Source organism: Peromyscus maniculatus, chromosome 3 (genome assembly GCF_049852395.1).
Source record: "Peromyscus maniculatus bairdii isolate BWxNUB_F1_BW_parent chromosome 3, HU_Pman_BW_mat_3.1, whole genome shotgun sequence".
Taxonomy (NCBI): domain Eukaryota; kingdom Metazoa; phylum Chordata; class Mammalia; order Rodentia; family Cricetidae; genus Peromyscus; species Peromyscus maniculatus.
In genome coordinates, this window is record NC_134854.1 from 118,485,894 (window position 1) to 118,505,993 (window position 20,100).

The window sequence follows — 20,100 nt, forward strand, 5'->3', positions numbered from 1 at the left end:
TACACATGTGTGTGTATATTTCATGCAAAATATTTTTGAAAAGTACAGTGTTCTGTCTAAATAGTTTATGACTGGTAGTACTAAATGAGGTAACTCTACGTGTATTTTGGCTGAGAATTTTTTTTTTTTGCTTGTAACATCTCTATTCCTAAAATTCATATTCCTTTCACCACCAAACAGCTTGCTTCTGTTCTATTGCTTTCTAGGTATTAAGGGAATAAATGATAGACTGAGTGGGAAGAGGAAGGAAAACAATAAATCATAAATAAAGAAGAGCTTATAATTACTACTTTAGAAATTGTCTCCAGGGTTGCCTGCACATGAAGCAGTTTGTGACAAATCAGTATCTTAGATGCAAGTGCCTGACATGTGACTTTGGGTATGTGCTTGAAGAAGAACTCATGTTTATCTTTTTGGTATAGTAAAGTATCAGAGCTTAATCAGTTTGATTGTTAATGTGTTTCTCATAGAATTCTAATGGGATGCAATTGGTCAGGTAGGTACAAAGCCTAGGAAGACAACTAGAACTAAAAGAATACAGAAAAGTCTGTGACCAGCAACAAGTATGGAAAACACTGGGATCATTTATCAGCAATGCTCTTCTGGAACAGAGAGAGCTGGGAGCTTCTCTTGGAGCTCCCACACATATTCTCATAAAAAGCACACGGGACCAGCACATTTCTGAGCATGCTCAGTTTAAGGTCATAGAAACCATCCTCACCACCTTCTTCAGTATCTTTCTACTCTTCTGCTTCACCACTTCTCCCAAAGCCATGATTAGTTCTAATATTCAAGGAAGACAATATCCATGGAAAATGAGACTCGAAGGTGAAACTCGACTTCCTGGGCTTTTGAAGGCAGCATAGCCAAAGCCATCCTCTGTGGTTCTCAGACATCTCCAGTGGCTAATAGTTGCCTCCAGTTCCAGAGTGCAGTTGTATTGGCTTGTTCTCTTTCCTCCCGGCTTGTCAGAATCATGTTTGAGATAAATTCTTCAAGATTATTTCCCCTGGCTTTTTTGTGGAAAGCCTAACTTGAGATACAAAGCATAGCATACACTGTGGCATATGGAGGGAGACCTGAATGAATGATGTCCTGAGTGAATGTGTGCTAATGACGTGGGCCTGGCCATATCAAGAACCAGAGCCTCATACCCCTGGGAAAATGGCAAAGCCTCCCCCACATCTGCCTACCCCACTCCAGGTGAGGCTCAGAGAGTGGTAAAGCCTTCCTCTGGTCCATGTGTAGAAGTTGACAGTGTGCAGAAAATGTCCACCGTAGCTTTTCATGGCCTGAAGACTGCTCCACTAGAGAGACTGCTCCACTAGAAAGATTCCTCCTACAGGGATTAAATAAATCTGCCTCCTCAACCCGGCTGATTCAGCTGGCTACAATAACCCAGCCACCCTGTTCGACTCTGTACAATAAACGTGCAGAGTTCCCAGACTGCTGTGGTTGCTTCGTCAAAGAACCCAGCCCATTGGATCCCTGCTCCTTTGTGTTTTGTAACATTTCATTCCCTTACCCCCACACCCCCCAGTTGGGTCAAATCCTGGAGCCATTCTGGGCATAGCACTACACTTTTGCTTAGACCATCCTATTTATGTCCCAAAAGTGATGAAAATTCACCCAGACTTTTTTGAGTGTGGTGCAATATCCACAGTATAAACTGACAGGGGTCTAATTTTATTTATATAGAAAAATCCATAAACCTAAGTAGTTTTTCTTGAAAATTTTATAGGCTTCTACATATTAACTGAAATATCAATTTTAAAAAACTACTTAGGTATTCTAAAGGTATTTACAATTTAATAATTTTAGTCTCTCTATGAAATAAAAGTATTCTACTTATAGTATTGTCTTCTATTTTTGCCTTTCTAGGTTGTTCTTGTTATTTATACTTACTGTTTTGGCCTTTAGCCAATTGAAATGATAAGAGATAGAGAATACATTATCTATTTAGTCCTAAGCAGGTCAAACTGCAGTTGTATAGTGCTTCATTGGAAAATTGTTCATGCTTTCTTATTAGCATTTTACAGTATCTTGGGTCACCTGCCTTTCTATTTCACTTAGGATATTATGACTGATTTGCTTTTTCTGTGATGGGGCATAGGAGGGTTTACTGGTTATTTTCCAGAGAGAAAATTAAAATAAGGATTCATGCAAGCTGATCCTCCTCTTACGAAACTCAGCATGCAAAAATAATCCCCAAAGTATAAATCCTGCTCAGTAGGGCTTTCATCATGCAAACTCGTAGTGTTTAGGTTAGAGTCATCTGAAAGACCAACCTGTTGATTTGATCCAAGCAGTAAAGATAATTTTTTTTAAAATTAGAATTACTTGTTACTTAAGAATTGAGGCACCATAAGCACAAATGAACTTTTTGAGATTCTGGACATAGGGTGCTCTATCAAGCCTTCATTTCTCTCCCCATGATGCATTACAGGTGCAGATCCTCTTCATTTAGAGTTGCCCTGTCCCTTCCTGGGCTGTGACTTTCTGATTCTCAGCTGTGTTTCTTCCTGCTTATGTATGTATGCTTCACTCACTTTCCTTCCTAGAGCAGCCCCTTTGGGCTTAGATTGGGATCTCTGCTTTAATATCACAGAGGATACAAATTAAAACCAATGCCCTCCTTTCAAGCCAAATCAGGAGGCAAGATGACTTTGATGACAGAGCACATAATTAATGATGCTCAAAACCCAGCGCCACCACCACTAAAAAGGAAAGCTAAAGCAGGACACTGATTGGCAGCTGTTTCTAGTACTCACAAAGGCCTCTGTGATTCAGTCCAAATATTCTTAACTTGCTGCTAGGGAGACCCAGAGATAGAGAAGCTAGTTTGATCATGCTCAGCTAGGTAATGATTTAGTGTGCTCGCACGTAAGTTGTTTGAATATAAATTTAAAGATTCTTCACTTTTGCCATGGAAGGAAAAGGTCACAGCCTCTATCTTCCCTCAGGATCTGAGTTCTTTAAACAGACTATTCAGAAAAAAAGAAAAGAAATGAAAAGGAAAAGAAAGAGAAGAAAATAAAAATGAAAAACAAGGCATTGGTAAAATCCAAATGAGGCAGCTCGCAATGTCTTTCAAACAGTCAAACAATGCCAAATCATTGTGTTTTTGAAGTGGTCTGGGTGGATGTGATGAGCATACTGTCAAAATGATAGATCAGCAGGAAAATGAGAGTTCATAAGAGTGACAGGAGGTCAGGTTAATTAGAAATCACAGGCTTCGGAGAAGGAATGGATTGGGCTTGTCTAAACAGCACTTTTCAGTCACTCAATGTGTAGGATTTATCTTCTGCACGTTTGAAAAACAGTTCATTGTAAGACCTGGGGTGTATATAAAGAGGTGATGTATATTCTATTTCAAGACCATCTTAAATGTCACCTTATGAATGGGCTGAGGACTTGAACACAGCATGTGTGCTTTCATCCTCATTAGCCATTGAAACACAAGCTCTCAAGTTCATAGGACTGTGAGGCAGTGACAGGGTAGAATAAGAGGACCCTTTCTTCCTTCCCCAGCCATTTAGAAAATACCTCCAAGGAATGGCCCCTGGAGTCCTTCAGAATTTCAAGACTTGAATTGAGTTGGATTGTTGAATGGATGAGTGGAGGGGAACCTGAAGCCACTCAGAAGCAATATAGCTCATATTAAATATGTGCTGTTCTCTGAGAATGCTGAGTTTCCAAGGCGCCAGGTAAATCAAATCTCTTATGTATTTGTATTCTGTGGACTATACCCAAGTACTTCTCAGTGCTCTAAAGCAACCTGGGTCACAATCTCACAGCAAACTCCCCGATTCTCTGACTCTTACAATCTTCCCATTGTCTCTTCCACAATGATCCCTGAGCTTTAGGTACAGGAGTGTTGTTTTAGATGTATCCATTGGGATTGGGCTCAGCAACTCTGAATTTAGATTGGTTATGGTTTTTTGTAATGGCCTATTCTTGTTGTAAAGACAAGTTTCACTGATGAAGGATGAGGACAACACTTATCTCTGCGTGCAAAGGTAAGTATTTAGATGTAGTTAGGGATTATGGTGATTTAATAAAGTGACAGATTCTCCTTCAAAATCTATGACTTTGCTAACCCTGGGTAACTGGCTTTATGGTGATTTAATAAAGTGACAGACTCTCCTTCAGGATCTGAGACTTCACTAACCCTGGGTAACTGGCTAGGTTTCTAGTCCCAAGCATGTTTTCCCTCTTGTTGAGTGGGCCTTATGTTCAATTAGAGAACTATTGGTTACCTCCAAGGTATGAGTGTCCCTGCTGCACCCTTAGTGCTATCAGGCTATGCTGGTGATTGTTTTACTGTGGTTCATAAGTGTCATGGCTGAGTAGAATTGGTAGTTGCTCTCCTCCTGTTAAAGATTGCAAGGCACCTTATGGTACCATGAAAGCTAGTCCTTAGGATAGAGGCTTTTAAGTCAGTTTAGCTAAGGGGCCCCTGGGCCCTGTGTCTGAAGTACATGGTATCTTCAGGAAAAGAGACTTACCTTCCACCTCTGGGGACAGCCAAAGGCAATAGCCTATTAATGTTGTGTGTGTGGGGGGGGAATCTTTTGGACAACCCTGGCCAACAACTTAGAAGAGTGTTTTTCATAGTGTTAGGATTTTTGTTAGAAGGCCCTTGGCTCTTAGAAGGCACATTGTCAGCCGGGATTTGAAAATTCCATTCAAACTATATATGCATATTTTTTTCAGAAGATACACCCATAAAGTCTCAGCAACATGACTACCTGAACATAAGCTGAGCAATAGTGACAACCATAGGCATGCTACTGTGAATGGGAGAAAGCCCATGAGGCATCAACTAAGGAATGCTGAGATGGAGAGAAATGTCAGACCAATTGGTTATCTAATACTAAATGGTCAGCTCTCAAAATATATGCATGTAAGTAACATTATACAGATTGAAAAGGTTGGATTTATGTATTTAGAAACACACATACCACCACCACCACCAACAACAGCAACAACAGTTAATGAAAAAGAGGCCATGGATTTGAAAAAGTACAAGGAGGGATATATGGGAGGATTTGGAGGGAGGAAAAGGGAAGGGAGAAATGATGTAATTATATTATAATTTCAAAAAACAAAACAAATACCTAAAATTGCTCTGGCTTCTGAAAAAGAAAGAAGAAAGGGGGGAAGGAAAGAAGAAAAGGAAGGAAGGAAGAAAAAGAAGGGAGGAAGAAGAAGGAAGGAAAGAATGAAGTCAAGCAACCAGGCAGAAGCAGCATTTGAATCTGAACATAAACCATCTATCTACCCAAAGTTACTCAGAGCCCAGTGAAGTTGAGCTGTTACTTACAAAGCCTTAATGGGCACCTTGGACCCTAACACATTGGCTGTCTCACATTATAAGCAGTCTGTCAGCTTCCTAAAGAACAAAGACCCTGGGGCTGGAGCAATGGCTTAGCTGTTAAAGGCTAGGCTCACAACCAAAAATATAAGAACAAAGACCCTGTCCCACAACTCTCCATGCCTATTAAGGTCTGTTTCTATTTCTTAAGTTTTGAGTAGCCTACATTAAAATTTAGATGCATTTTCTCTATCAAAATCACAAATAAACTGTTGACATTAAAAAAGAAAAAAATAAAGAAGAAAAAAAAAAAGAAAGAAACCTGGGTCACATGCAACAGAGCTCAGCTCCTAGCTGCTTCTACACAGCTGTTTCACAATGTGCACTTCTTATTTTGATTATCTCATAACTGGGTTTTTCTCCTTCCTCCCTTCATTCCTCACAGTCTGTTCCCAACCCCAGCAGGCCCAGTGTGCTGCTAAAACAGAAGTCAGAATCTGTTGTTTCTCAATTCTAACTCTCTGAATGGCTTTCACCAGCTTAGAACAAAAAGAGGTCCAGGTCGTGTTGAAGCTCTACAAATTAATCAATTTGGCAGACCCCGGGACAGAACTATCAGCATCAACAGGCAACTTGTTATACATACATGCTCACTGGTCTCACATCGGCTTGCCTGGAGAAGAGGTCCTGAGTCCAGACACCTGTGTTTTTGATGAACCCTCCAGGGAATATGATCCCTTCCCAGCTGAAGTTCAAGCATTGTTGTGTCTTCCTGTTGTCTCTCGGGATGGTAGTGCAACTGTTTCAGGAGCCCATTCTAGTCTCCTATGATCATACCACAAGGAATTAGTCCACTATCTATTCCATTACCAGATAAAACTCACATACTGAGGTGCTTAGAGATAGGATTTCAACTTGCTTTTCTGTGGGGAAATGTATGAGCCCCACACTGTTAAAAGTTGTACCCTGCCCTCCTCATTGCTATCACACTTCTGAGATGCCCCCTCATACATCCTCCAATTTGCATGTCTACTTTATTTACTGTTTGGCTCCCTCCTCTGGAATGAAAGTTGCATCAGAGCAAGGATTCTTGTCCATTTTCTTTTCATTAACAACTTTTGTAACATACCTGACAAACAGTCGGGGCTATGTGAATGGAAATGATAGTGCAGCATAATCATCTTCTGTGGTTAAGAAGTCAGAATGCTTATCTCATATTTGAAGCACAAAAGCTGTTTCTCTATTTTCTGATGCTCTTTGGGCTAGCAACAGAGAGAGGAATATAGATATATACCATGCAAGGAAAGTAAAGTTCTTTTCTTAAACTAATGACAAGCTTCCAGATGGACCAGACTGTTTACCAGGGATAAACCCAAGCTTTTAGAGCTGGATTTATTATGAGTTTAGTAACTAAGGTGGCAGTCAGCATCAGGAATGGACTAGTGCCAGAAATATAGTTGGTTAAAGCATGACACAGAAGAAAAGGATCTTATACTGAGAACTCTTGTTTCTGTATTATGATGTCCCTGTTAATTTGTTCATCTATTCCATCTATAAATATATATGTCTATCCCACACACTCATCCATTTCATCCTATCAACATAGCCATTCAATTCCATTTATCATATTCATCTATCCATCCATCCATCCATCCATTCCATTCCATCCATCCATCCATCCATCCATCCATCCATCCATCCATCAATACTTGACTAAATAATGAACTGTGGACTCCAAGATTAGGGTACTTGACTGGGTCTTTGAACTTTCTAGAGGTGCATTGTAAATTGACTGAGCATACAAATGCACAGAGTTACTGAGACAACCACAGTTTTCATGGGGTAAGGCTTACTTGAACTCTGTTTCATCTGCTCCCAAGAAAACCAGCTTCCTTTTCAAGCACAACATAATGCAGGTGTTGATCAGTGAAGTGGGAATTCATCAAAATGGAAGACTGGATTGGATTAAAAGGTGAGGCTGCAGGTGCTCAGGTCTTGTCACTGAAGCTAGTGTTTCCAGCATCACCTTGAGCAATGAGTGCAGTGATGAGCTGTTTAGTGACAGGAGCTAGAATGCAAAACTTTACCCTTGTACTTCTACTGTGCAGCAAATGAGCCAGGTGATTTCTGGAAATGTATGAGTCTGTGTCATCTGTAAAACCACATTTATCTTTTGGCATTGTAATATTAACATGAAGAATTTCAGCAAAGCACGGTGGGAAGCCCACATTAAGCCCTCAATGTGGATATTAAAGGAAAACATACATTCAGATGTTGCATATTCAAGAGTTTGGTAGATCTTTGTTTTTCTTTTGTGGCATCATGGGATAAAAAGAATCAACTCAAAAGAAAGTATGATTCAGATTCTTCCAATGGTAATGCCCACATGCAGGGAGGCTAATGATAGTATCAGAAAGGGCACTGTGTGGCAAGGCAATATTCTGTAAGCATCTCTTACACTCTAAGAGATTGGGGACCTCACAGCCAGTAACACACCTTGAGGTCACTTAAGACTGCTATCATACTGGGTATTCAAACTCTTTGTTTAACCTGCTTTTAAGAGAACAACCAATCTTATTTGCCTTGGATTTCCCATGTGATGAACTTTTACAACCTAAGCTAGTGCATAACTGCAATCTTAAGTTACATACCTTTCCATACCCCTCACCCAGAGTTACATGTGCATCATTTGCTAAAAGCAGCAAATAGAGAAGTTGAAAGCAACTTCATAAAATTTACCATGACAGTTGAAAGCATTCATGTACAGATATTGGTTGATAAATGATGATGCTTATTATCTGGGTCAGCTGGGATCAGTTGGAGCCAGTGACTTAATCCCTTGTAAAATTCTGTTAAAGATTTCTGTAAAGTATACCATTCCTTCCCCCATGTGATGCATTCTGTGCTGTTCAATAAAGACAGAGCAAAGCCTCTTGTTAGGGACAGATACCATTAACATACAGAGGCACAGATATATACACATAGACACATACAATCAACAAACACTGATAGTCGTACCATCACAGACAGACTCACACAGACACAATAGATAGTCATAGAGATGCATACAATCACACAGACAGAAACAGACAGACACATGCAGACAGAAGACACAGACTCAGGCACAAATAGAGTCACAAGCAAACCTTCAGGCAGGTAGAGATTTAGACTCATGCAACAGACAGAGGAAGAAAGACCCAGGGAAATGAAGTAGAAAACTCAAATCTAGACTCACTCTTAGTTAAATGACTTCAAGGGGAAGGGCTTTAGTTCTTTTCTTAATGCAATACCAATGCATTATTGGTAACTCCAGCTAATCACTAATAGGTATAATTTGTGCAGCACAGGAAACTGCAGTGTCTCCTGTATTTAGATTTAGGACATTACCTAAATTTCATCGATTGTGAACCTTGGATGGCAAACCTAAGGCATGCTTCTCAATGTCTCCACAGCATTGTTAAAATTAGGCTGAGTGTCTTTGAAGGCCTTTCTCTTTTGCAGCTCGCTTCTCCATGCTGCTTAGAAAAGACAGCAGTGAATGGAAACTGAACAGCAAACTGTGTTCTCACCATCTGTCTTGAAAGAAGTATGATATAGGAGTGACTGTCACTCAGGCTGCTTGGAAAGGAAAGCCATTTATAAGTGTCTCCAGTCCTGATTGAACACTCCACACAGAGTTGAACCAAACTATTCAAAAATACCTTCTGAGGTTATTTCCAGGGCTGGTAGTTAAAAAAAAAAAAAAAAAAAAAAAAAAAAAAAAAAAAAAAAAAAAAGGCTTCAGGCATCAAGTTGATGACATCTGCTGAAAAATCCAATGTCTTTATTTGACCAGATTAATTAAAATGCTGAAGATACTGGAGATAAGAAACCCTCTTCCATTCCTCTGTCCCTTGTATTTCCCTGCAAGAATCACCAAAATTTGGCGAGCAGATTGGGAGCCAAATTATCCATCATTAGTAGTAACTATTCTTCCAGCTTCAAACCCTTTCAAAAGCCATACCTGTAGCCAGAAATCCAGCTTGAAGCTGTGAGAAGAGTTGCATGTGTTTAAAAACTGAGCCTCGACAAACAGAAAAGTGTCAATTTTTAGAGCACAGATGACATTATGCTTCAGAGCCCAAGGTTGGGAATGAGTGAAAAGCACATACCTTTAGTCCCCCTCTGTTAGATCCTCTAGCATGCTGTCAAGATACTGGCTTGCTGGCCTACTTCTGACACAGAGAACTCTGTTTTCACAGGTAAAGTATTTGATATATATTTTCCCATTCTGGCAACACGAGAGGTGGCCTTTTTGGGTCATATATATAGGTCTGTATTGTGTGTGAACACACTGCCTGCCTTTATAACTGATTGAGGATCTGTCCTTGATTACCCTAGAACAGAGATTGTCAGTTAAACTGGCATCCGCTTTGCTCAGTACCCACTGCTCAGCACTCTGCTCCTAATGGAGGTGCAACATGACTGCAGAACTGGACAAAACTAGGTATAGCATCTATTCAAGGATTCCTTGAACAGTGGATTTTCAATTTAAAGCAATACAGAAACACTCAGCTTTGTTGCCAGTAATAGAGGGACTATTTTACAAGGAAACATAATCTGACTTAGACTTTTTCCACCTTCTTGTAGCAGTGTGCTGTATTTTAATAGACTTCCCATGTATTATGCAAACGGAATGCTTTACAGACTTGTCACAGATGGCAGTTGGAAGTGACTATTGGCTGATCACTCCTTACCACTTTCTTTTTAAAAATGACAAGCTTTATCAGCCTACCCATAATCCCTAAGTTGAGCATAAACTACGGAACTAAAAGAAATTTGGAAAGAGTTCTGCAGGGAAGGAGTGACAGTGTGGCTGGGTTTTAGTCATGTCCTCCAAGTCCTTGTCTTAGGAGCTTGATCCCTGTGCAGGGGTTTGGGAAGTGGGACCTGGTGACTGGTGGTTCTGTTGTGAGCAAGAAGCCCTAGTGAGTGAATCAGTGCTACTGTCAGAGGAGTGGATTGCTTAATCACAAAAAGCAAGGTGTTTGGTTTCTTTGTTTTACAAGATTAAGTCTACCTCTCTCGCCTCCTCTTCAACACATGCCCACTTCCCTCCCCCTTTCCATCATGTCACGACGCAGCTCGAGTGCCCTTGCCCTGTGACATCACTGTGTTCTTATCCTCCCCTGCCTCCCTAATTGTCAGCTTCTCTTCTTCATAAATTTTCTTTACTATTCAATCTATGGTCTTCTCCAATTCAACAGAAAGTGCTATAGAGAGTGTTCTTCAAAGACGGACTAGGAGAAAACATTTCCTTATGTGGCAATGGAACAAAATTTCAAACCTCCTCATTGAAGTTTTGAGCATTGGGGGTTATAAACATGCAAAAGATCTGGGGCTGTGTATGTCCTACGGAGCTGTGTACTGATTGCTACCAGAACTAGAAGTCTAATTGTCACCTCCCAGTCTCTCTCTAATGTTCTCTCAGATCAGTTTTGGTTACCTTCCACCCTTACCCCCAAACTTATTTTCTCTTGAAGCTGCCACTTGTATCTCTTGCAGTAGCAGCAGCTCACATCCATTGACCTGTCTCCTAAAAGACAGCCTTTGCTCCATTTATATTGACTATTCTTTTCATTTATCTGGCTGACCTGAACATCTCCATGTAATTTCAACTCATTTGTCAAAGGAGCTCTCTCTTTTCAATGAAAGGAATTTGGCTGAAGGAACTCTGGTTATAGAAGCCCAGGCAGAAACAGGGTTCTTGACAGGACAGGAAGAAGTTCCTTGGAAATTATGAGCAAGAAGTACCATGGTGCCAAGGCCTCAAAGGGAATGATACTGGAAAAGGAATCAGTGTTGAATCTCTTCAGGGAGTGCCACCAGCTACTGAGTCCACAGACTCTACCCTAGTGCTCCCTGGTGATATTGTAGTAGCCTTTTAAGTGCCCTTCATTTTTGGTCCTGTTACCAACCTAGTCAATGTTCTCTAAATCCACATCTTGGAAGCAAACTGTGAACCCACAATGTCAATGTCCAGCAGGAGAAAGATAACAGCAGACCTCCTTTGAGGCATTGTTCATTCCTGCTTTGATCAGCTGCACTGGCATTGATGCATACTGAGGCAAGAAGATGGAGAAAAAGTATCACACAGAGTATCAGTGACAGGAGTTGGTAGACAAATTTCTCAATGGTCTTATTAAATAAAAACATGGAGCCAAATAGAGGGGTGAAAGCCTTAGAGAGATCAGGGAAATAGGGAAAGCCACCAGCCAACCTTACCTCATCGACTCTGCAGCTCTCAAATGTGAGCTACTTCCTGTCTACCCAGGCCTTTATTATCTTGTTGTTCTGCCCTATCATTGGCTCTTAGCCCAGCTACCTTACTTCCTTGTCACTGTCTGTCTGTGCAGACCTCCAGGTCTCTATGGTTGGTACTAGGATTAAAGGCGTGTGTCACCACACTTGGCTGCATTCCCTAGTATAGCCTTGAACATGCAGAGACCCTGCCTGATAAGTGATAGCATTAAGGGCGTGTGCTGCCTGACTTCTTGTTTACTTAAAATGGCTGACCTTTCCCCCTCATCTCCAGGCAAGCTTTATTAAAGCACAAACAAAATATCCCCACATTTCCCATTTTTTTGATAATAAAATTAAAAAGTTAAAAAAGTTATAACTAACATAAGAAAAACTATATATAATAAGTATAATAACTATATACAATATATACAAGGAATAAATACATCAACAATGTCTAGTCCATTTGCATTTGACAAATTCAGAGAAAATATTCCATTATCTATTCTATTTTGGTGAGTCCAAAATGTACCTAATTCACTTTCTATCCTAATATATTACCAACAGTAAACTATCTTATGTCTTTCAAACTTATATACTTAACACCTCTTAGTGAGTTTCTTTTCTGAATTTTTTAACAAGGAAAACTGTAACTATAACTATTTTTCAACTCCCTCAGAGACCCAAGAAGGAAATAATATTACCTAGTAAAACAGGAAGTGCAAACAAGCGACTTCCAAAAAACATGTGAGTTGACAGAGCCAGCTGCCTGGACAGTCACCCGAGGTTTCTCTGCACATTGGGGCATCATATTCAGCCTATAGGCTTAGCATATCTGACAGACAGATTTGTGAAGTAGGATGTACACAAGACTTACAGTTCGACCTCATATTCAGTGCGAGTAGTCCGTGTACCAGATAAATCGGAATTCCACCAGTGTCCTGTCATGATTCAGGATTTTAAATTCTGGAAATTGCTGGTGTTTTTGGAATTCAGTTGCCCATTCTTCTCGGCTCATGGGTAGCTTCAACTCCTTTATTAAATGACAGTCTACCATTGAGAGGTTAGCCTAGTTACTCTTCAAGAACTGTTTCAGCTACTGTTCCCTGCACACCAGAAGCCATCAGTCCACTGCCTGTTCAGCTGCCTTTGAAGAAAGGGGCACTGTACCTTTTCAAGAGTGCAAAGCCACTTCAGTGATGGTGCCATATTGTCGTGCTTTCAGAGGATGTCTGTTGCCAAAGCTGCAACCACACTTGGCAAGGATCGGCAGTCCTTTGTTTTGTGTCTTGTCTGTCCATTTTGGACAGCATACTGTCAGTAGTTGATTTGAGGGCACTTTATTGCTCAGTGGCTAACTTTTGCCACAATGAAAGTTAACTCCATATGCAATTTCTTCAATGCCCATATCTTCTCTGAAGTAGATTGGTGCTGCCAGGAGCTGGCATGTCTCATAGTCATAAAAAAAGAAAAAAAAAACTATGTTATTTAAACATTTTAAATGTCATATTCTGTAGATCTCTGAAGGGTTTGAAGATGACCTGTCTATCTGAAATATATCTCTGCTTGGCCTTGAAAATATACCTAATATGACTATAAGTTTGATTGTAATGTCTAACTACTAACTTTCATTTCTTTATATCCTAATATTTGGTAATATTCAAGGATTAGCAAATTACATTACATTGTTAAATGAACTATATAGGTACAATATCCTGAACAAGATTATAAATATATGTACAGCATTTTCTAACAATAGCAATCACAATATATTTAATTTGTGTACAATATATAAAAATCCAATTCAATGTAAAGTATTTAAAACTAGTAGTTGTCTTTTAAAAGTAGATTCAGTGATCTACCTTTTTATCTATATCATATCTATATCCTCTTTTTTCTTTTCAGAGTAGATTCAATAATCTATCTCTTATCTATATCCTCTTTAAAAAAAAAAAAAAAACCTTAAATCTAATCTCTTTTGTTTAGCCCTTTTCTTGACCATTAACAACAACTTGTAATCAACCCTCCTAAACAATGACAACTATCCCAAACCTGAAACCCACTGAAAGACCAAAAACCACCCACCCCACCTCTTGGGAATATGGGTGTCTTGTTCTTAAATTAACCTGAAATACAACTTGAGATGTATTAATTCATCTTTATAAACTATGTAACATACGATGCATAATATTTCTCATCACAGCAAAATTTTTCCTTACCTAGATCCAATAAAATGTTATCTTTCCCCAGGAAAAAAAAATTACTTCCTGCTGTGGGTAAAGGCATCTTTAGGGGATCCTGAAAAGACAAATTTTGGGTTAATTGTCAAGTTCCAGAGTGGTAGCTGTATCATTTGTTGTCCAGTCTCTGCATAATGCAAAAGTGCGGGGCTTATCTCAAGTCATCCCTCAAATAGTCGGTAAGGCTAAATCCTCTCAGCTAGCCATCTCCAAATTGTCCTGAGCAGTTTGTATTCCAAAGCTGATCTTTTGTGATGTTTGTCAGTTTAGTGGGATTATTATTGTCCACCTGGAATCATCATTGTGAGGCTCCATTATCTTTCTGGAAACTTCAAATTCACTGTTAGGCCTGGTCATGGTTCCATGAAGAAAACGATAGAGATTCAAACACACACACACAAAAACATGTATAGGCAGCTAAATGAAGCCTTTTTCCCTCCTAGAATAAATCTCTATATGACCATTAATATCATAATGAAAGTTTAAAATATAAATATTTTAATCTTATAAATTTTGATATAAAATTCATTCCCTAAGAAAAGTTTAAAGAATCAAAACAGAACCAAAGAATTGAGATTAGTGGCAATAGAATAGTCCCTTAATTTTTTAGTTTTCTTTTGTCCCATATCACATGGCTCTTTATTCTGACATGACACAGAGATTTTGTATTTTTCTTTTAACAACATACTTGGATTTAAAGAAAGAGAGAGCCATTCTTCAATTCCAATGCCAGCTTTAATTTTTAATTTAACTGGGACTACATAAAGACCATTTGTGTTAAGTGTCTGTAGAGAAGAGCAAAAGCAAACATTTAGGAAGACTTATGAAATTTTATAGGTGATATACCAATAGGTAAATTTACTCTTTTTCTTGGGATATTTTTTTCTGTATGATTTGTCCTTTTTTATTCAGATGTCTCATTTGTCCAGTGTTCTTCAGATTTCTTAACCTTTCTTCTCCTGAGAGACAATAACAAAAACCCTTCCCCAAGTCTAACTTTAGGGAGGTTCCCTTCTGGTAAGTTATATCTGATTAAATGAAAAGCATTTGTTAGAGGTATAAACTAGTTTAGATTGGATGGTCATGCTGGTTGATGAACTATCACAACTTCTAATTAAGAGGTCTCTCTTGTTAAAACTGAACCTTTATCAATTTTGATAGTATCCACAGCTTATCTTCTCCTGTAGAAATAAAAGCAAAACCTTGTCCCCAACGTAACACATATCCTGGTTTCCATTCTGAGGTCAGCACATCTTTAAAATATATAGGCTGATTTAATTTTGTAGTTTTTTTCTATTATCCAATGTCTTTCCATAGCTGTTATTCCTTTCTCATTAGCACTGAGAAATTCAAAGATAATAGAGCATTATGTAATCTATTTCTGGGGGGTTTTGTTACCTCTTTCTGTTTATTTGGCATGTCCTTTAGAGTTTGATTTTATTTTTCTATGACTACTTGACTTGTAGGATTATGAGGTATACCTGTAATATGCTTTATATTGTAATAAGCAAACAACTCTTTCATTTTAATAGAGATACATGCTGGAGCATTGTCAGTTTTAATTTGTGCAGGTATACCCATGATGGCCATAACTTCTAGCAAATGAATGATTACAGAATCAGCTTTTTCAGAACCCAAAGCAGTCGCCCATTGAAATCCTGAATATGAATCAATGGTATGGTGTACAAATTTCAATTTTCCAAATTCTGCAAATTGAAACGCATCCATCTGCCAGATTTCATTCCTCTGAGTACCCTTTGGGTTACATCCTGCTGGTAATGGCATCTGATTGTAAAAGGAACAAGTAGGACATTTCCTTACAATTTCCTTGGCTTGTTGCCAGGTTATGGAAAAATCCTTTTTAAAACCTTTACTATCAGCATGATTTTTTTTTTTTAAATTCTGAGGCCTCCAGCACATTTCCTATTGATACTTTATCAATCTCATCATTACCTTGTGCTAGAGGGCCTGGCAGACCCGTACGGGATGGGATGTGAGTTATATATAAATGATGCTGCCCATTCCTTATTATATCTTGTAACTGAATAAATGATAAAGTTAATTCTGACTCATCAGGGATAAATTCTGCAGTCTCAATATTAATACCACTCTTTTAGCATACTGAGAGTCAGTAACTATGTTGAGAGGTTCAGAAAAATCCATTAATACCAATAGAATAGCATACAATTCTGATTTTTGAACCAAATTAAAAGGACTTTGAACCACTTTACTTAAATTTTTTGATTTATAACCTGCCTTTCCCTGTTTGTTTGTATCTGTATAAAATGTATGGGCTTCAGATATGGGTGTTTCCTGAACAATTTGAGGCAGAATCCAATCAGATCTCTTTATAAGTTAAATTCTATCACTTTTGGGATGTTTGCTATTAATCTCTCCCAAAAAATTACTGTAAGCTCTTTGCCAAGGTTCACTTTCTTCCCATAATTTTTCAATTTCATCCTTAGTTAAAGGTATGACAATTTCTGCTGGGTCTATTCCTGCTAATTGACAAAGTCACAATTTTCCTTTTAAAATCAAGTCAGAGATCTTTTCCATATAAGTTTTTAATTTTTTACTCTGTTTATTTTGTATATCCATTCCAATATAATATTTTCCTTCTGCATTAAAATTACTGTAGGAGAATGCTTAAAGTTTAAAATAACCAAAATGCGGTCAAGCTTTGGATCTACACGATCCACATGTCCTTTCTGTACTTTCTTTTCCACCAAGGCCAATCATCTCTCAGCTTCAGCTGATAATTCTCTTAGACTATTTAAGTCCTTGTCACCTTCTAAGATTTTGAACAAATTACTCAGTTCATCATTTTTTACCCCAGCAACACTTTGTAGATGGGAAATGTCTCTGAATAATTTCTGAAAGTCATTAAGAGTCCATAATCAGTTTCTTCTAATTTGCCCCTTTTGGGGCCTAAGTTTCTGTAGACCTATTTTACCTAAATAATTAATAGAATCTCCTCTTTGTAACTTTTCAGGAGCAATTTGTAATCCCCAACAGGGCAAAACTTTCTTTACTTCTCTAAACATTCTTTGTAAAGTATCTGCATTTGAGTCAGCTAGTAAAATATCGTTCATGTAATGATAAATTATAGATTTAGGAGATTGTTTATGTATTACTTCCAATGGCTGTTGTACAAAATATTGGCACATGGTTGGGCTATTTAACATTTCCTGTGGGAGGACCCTCCATTGAAATCTTTTAACCGGCTGAGAATAATTATAAGTAGGCACTGTGAAGGCAAATCTTTCTCTGTCCTTTTCTTGTAAGGGTATTGAAAAGAAACAGTCTTTTAAATCAATAACTGTAAGAGACTGTTCTTTAGGTAACAGAGTGGACAAAGGAATTCCAGATTGTAGAGAGCCCATTGGCTGAATTACTTTGTTAATTGTTCTTAAGTCTGTTACCATTCTCCACTTACAAGATTTCTTTTAAATAACAAATACAGGAGAATTTCAAGGGCTGGTTGATTCTTCAATATGCTGAGCATTTAACTGCTCTTGTACCAGCAGTTTCTAAAACCTTCTAAAACCTGCAGTTTCTCTGTTGTTAAAGGCCATTGCTGAACCCATATAGGCTTGTCTGTTAATCATTTTAAAGGTAGAGCTGTTGGTGTTTTTGAAAGTTCAGCAGTTGTTGTACCTTGTTCTTATACAATCTGGATGGTTGGTGACTGCTCTTTATAATAATAATACCTCCTAATATTTCTCTCAGAAACATGTGTTAGTTTATGATTTGTTTCTGAGGTTGGAGGAATGTTAATATGAGTATTCCATTGTTGTAATAGATTGTGGCCCCATAAATTCATGGTTATATTAGCTACATATTGCTTTAATTTTTCTCTCTGTCCTTCTGGTACTATACATTCAAGCCATCTTGTGCTCTGTTTCACTTGAGATAATATTTCAATCCATACTAGCTGAACATTTACCTCCTGAAGAGGCCAGTTTGGATGCCAAAATTCTGGTGCAATTATTGTAACATCTGCACCTGTGTCTACTAAACCATCCAAGAAAATGTCATTTATTCATATTTTTAATTTTGATCTTTGCTTATTTATACAAGTTTGCCAAAAAATTCACTTTATGGTTTCTCCTGAATTTCCTATTCTCTCTGCTACAGCTGTTCTATCACCCCAAGCAGCCTGGTTTATTTCAATAGGCATGTGGTTATTTAATTGCTCTGAGAAGGGGTTTCTTCTATGATGGCAGGAAAGGTCTGAACTAAATTTGCTTTGGGGGCCCACATGAGGCCCCTTTGGGAGTTTCCTGAGGGCACAGGCAAAGGATTACCTTGTATGTTCCTTATTGATCTCCATTCCTTGGTTCATTGTTTACCCTTACCACACCTTCTGCATATTCCAGAAGGGAGGAGCATTCTGTTGCTCTTTTTTCTTCAATAAACATTCTTTCTAGGAACACCCTATTTATACTCCCTTTTCAAATGACTTTGTTTACCACAACCAAAACATCTGACATTATTTTTCTGCAAAGCTTTTGAAATCACCTCTCCTATCCATATCTCACCATGGTCATGAAACTCACTGTTAAATGTGTCCCTAATCCAATCCTCCAAGGGTGATGATCTTGCCTCTAACAGCCCGATTATTCTTTTGAATACTGCATTCACATTCTCAAAAGCCAAAGATTCAATTATTATCTGTCTAGCTTCTGAGTTTGGTATCATTCTATTTACTGCTAAAGAGAGTCTTTGTAAGAAATCTGTGAAGGATTCTCTGGGGCCTGGTATAACTTTTGTAAATGATTCAATTTTCTTTTCTGCTTCCTCAATTCTATCCCATGCATTCATGGCTGCCATGTGGCATAGAGTTAAGCTCTGGTTATCATATAAGCATTGTCTTTATATATCAGTGTATTTGCCTTCTCCAAGAACCTGATACTGGGACATTTCCACACTTCTAGTCCTACATTGTTGCTCTATTGTTTTAGTCTCCTCTTTGAAACATGTTCTTCACTGCAATTGTGCCCTGGCCTCTAGGACAGCTGTAACTAATTCTTTCCAGTCCTGAGGGACAATTCTATTACAAGTTGACCATGAGTTTAACATCTACTTTACAAATGGAGAATCAGCATTTTATTAAACCAGTGTACCAAAGCATTATCCCACAGCAGCATACCATATGTGAGTATAGCTTCTTTAAATCTCCTTAAGTCTAACATTTCCACTGGAGTCCAATTCGCTTGTACATGCCCTTGAGCAGGTAGTTCCTGTAAGGTTACTGAATAGATTAAGTTTGGTTGTTTGAAAACAGACTGTCTCTCTGCAACAATATAATTCAATCCTGAAATAATTTCACCTTTAAATTCTCCTGTCTAGCTCTGAATTTCTCTATAATTAATTTTTAGCAGGTTTTTCTAAAGCTTTTTTCTTGGCACTTAAATTGACCAACCTTTTTAATACTAAAATAAAAGTGATTAAGCAAATAATATTCATAATTGATGTTACATACATCCCATCAACATTAATTATCCTCTCATTTAATTGTTCAATTTTCAGACTGCCTAATGTGTTATCAAACAGAGACCAAATTCATTCCCTTGTAAAAATGTTTCCCAATTTTTAATATGGGAAAAAAAATCTCTCAACTAATTTCACCCTTTAAGATATCTTAATTGACTTACCAAATCTGTCAACTACACAGAAGAGTAGAAGTCCGAGGGAATTTCAAAGCAGCTACCTAGTGTGGTGGTAGTAAGGGAAATAGGGAAAGCCACTAGCCAACCTTACCTCACCAACTCTGCAGCTTCCAAATACGAGCTACTTCCTGTCTATCCATGCCTTTTTTGCCTTGTTGCTCTGCCCTCTTGTAGCTAGAGTTTTCCTGCCTTGCCCACAGTCAGGACAAATCTTTGTCACCCGCCAGTCCCACAGCTGCTCAGACTCAACCAAGTAAACACAGAGACTTATATTGCTTACAAACTGTATGGCTGTGGCAGGCTTCTTGCTAACTGTTCTTATATCTTAAATTAATCCATTTCCACAAATCTATACCTTGCTATGTGGCTTGTGGCTTACTGGCATTTTCACATGCTGCTTGTCCTGGCGGGCGGCTGGCAGTGAGTCCTTCTGCCTTCCTGTTCTTTTATTTCTCCTCTCTGTTAGTCCCGCCTATACTTCCTGCCTAGCCATGGCCAATCAGGTTTTATTTATTGACCAATCAGAGCAACACATTTGCCATACAGACCATCCCCCAGCACAGCCAAGTGCAGACCATCTCAGACACCTGCA

The 20,100-nt window shown here is 38.5% G+C and overlaps 1 long non-coding RNA gene across 1 annotated transcript in view; it reads right to left on the reverse strand.

The window, feature by feature from the left end:
• Positions 1-11,531: 11,531 nt before the first annotated feature.
• Positions 11,532-20,100, reverse strand: part of LOC121828060 (uncharacterized) — a 32,795-nt gene continuing 24,226 nt past the window's right edge. Inside the window, exons 3-4 of the long non-coding RNA XR_006070499.2 lie at positions 13,816-13,894; positions 11,532-13,046 (exon numbers count right to left, since the gene is read on the reverse strand). This is a non-coding gene — a long non-coding RNA (uncharacterized LOC121828060). The remainder of the gene's footprint in view (positions 13,047-13,815; positions 13,895-20,100) is intronic.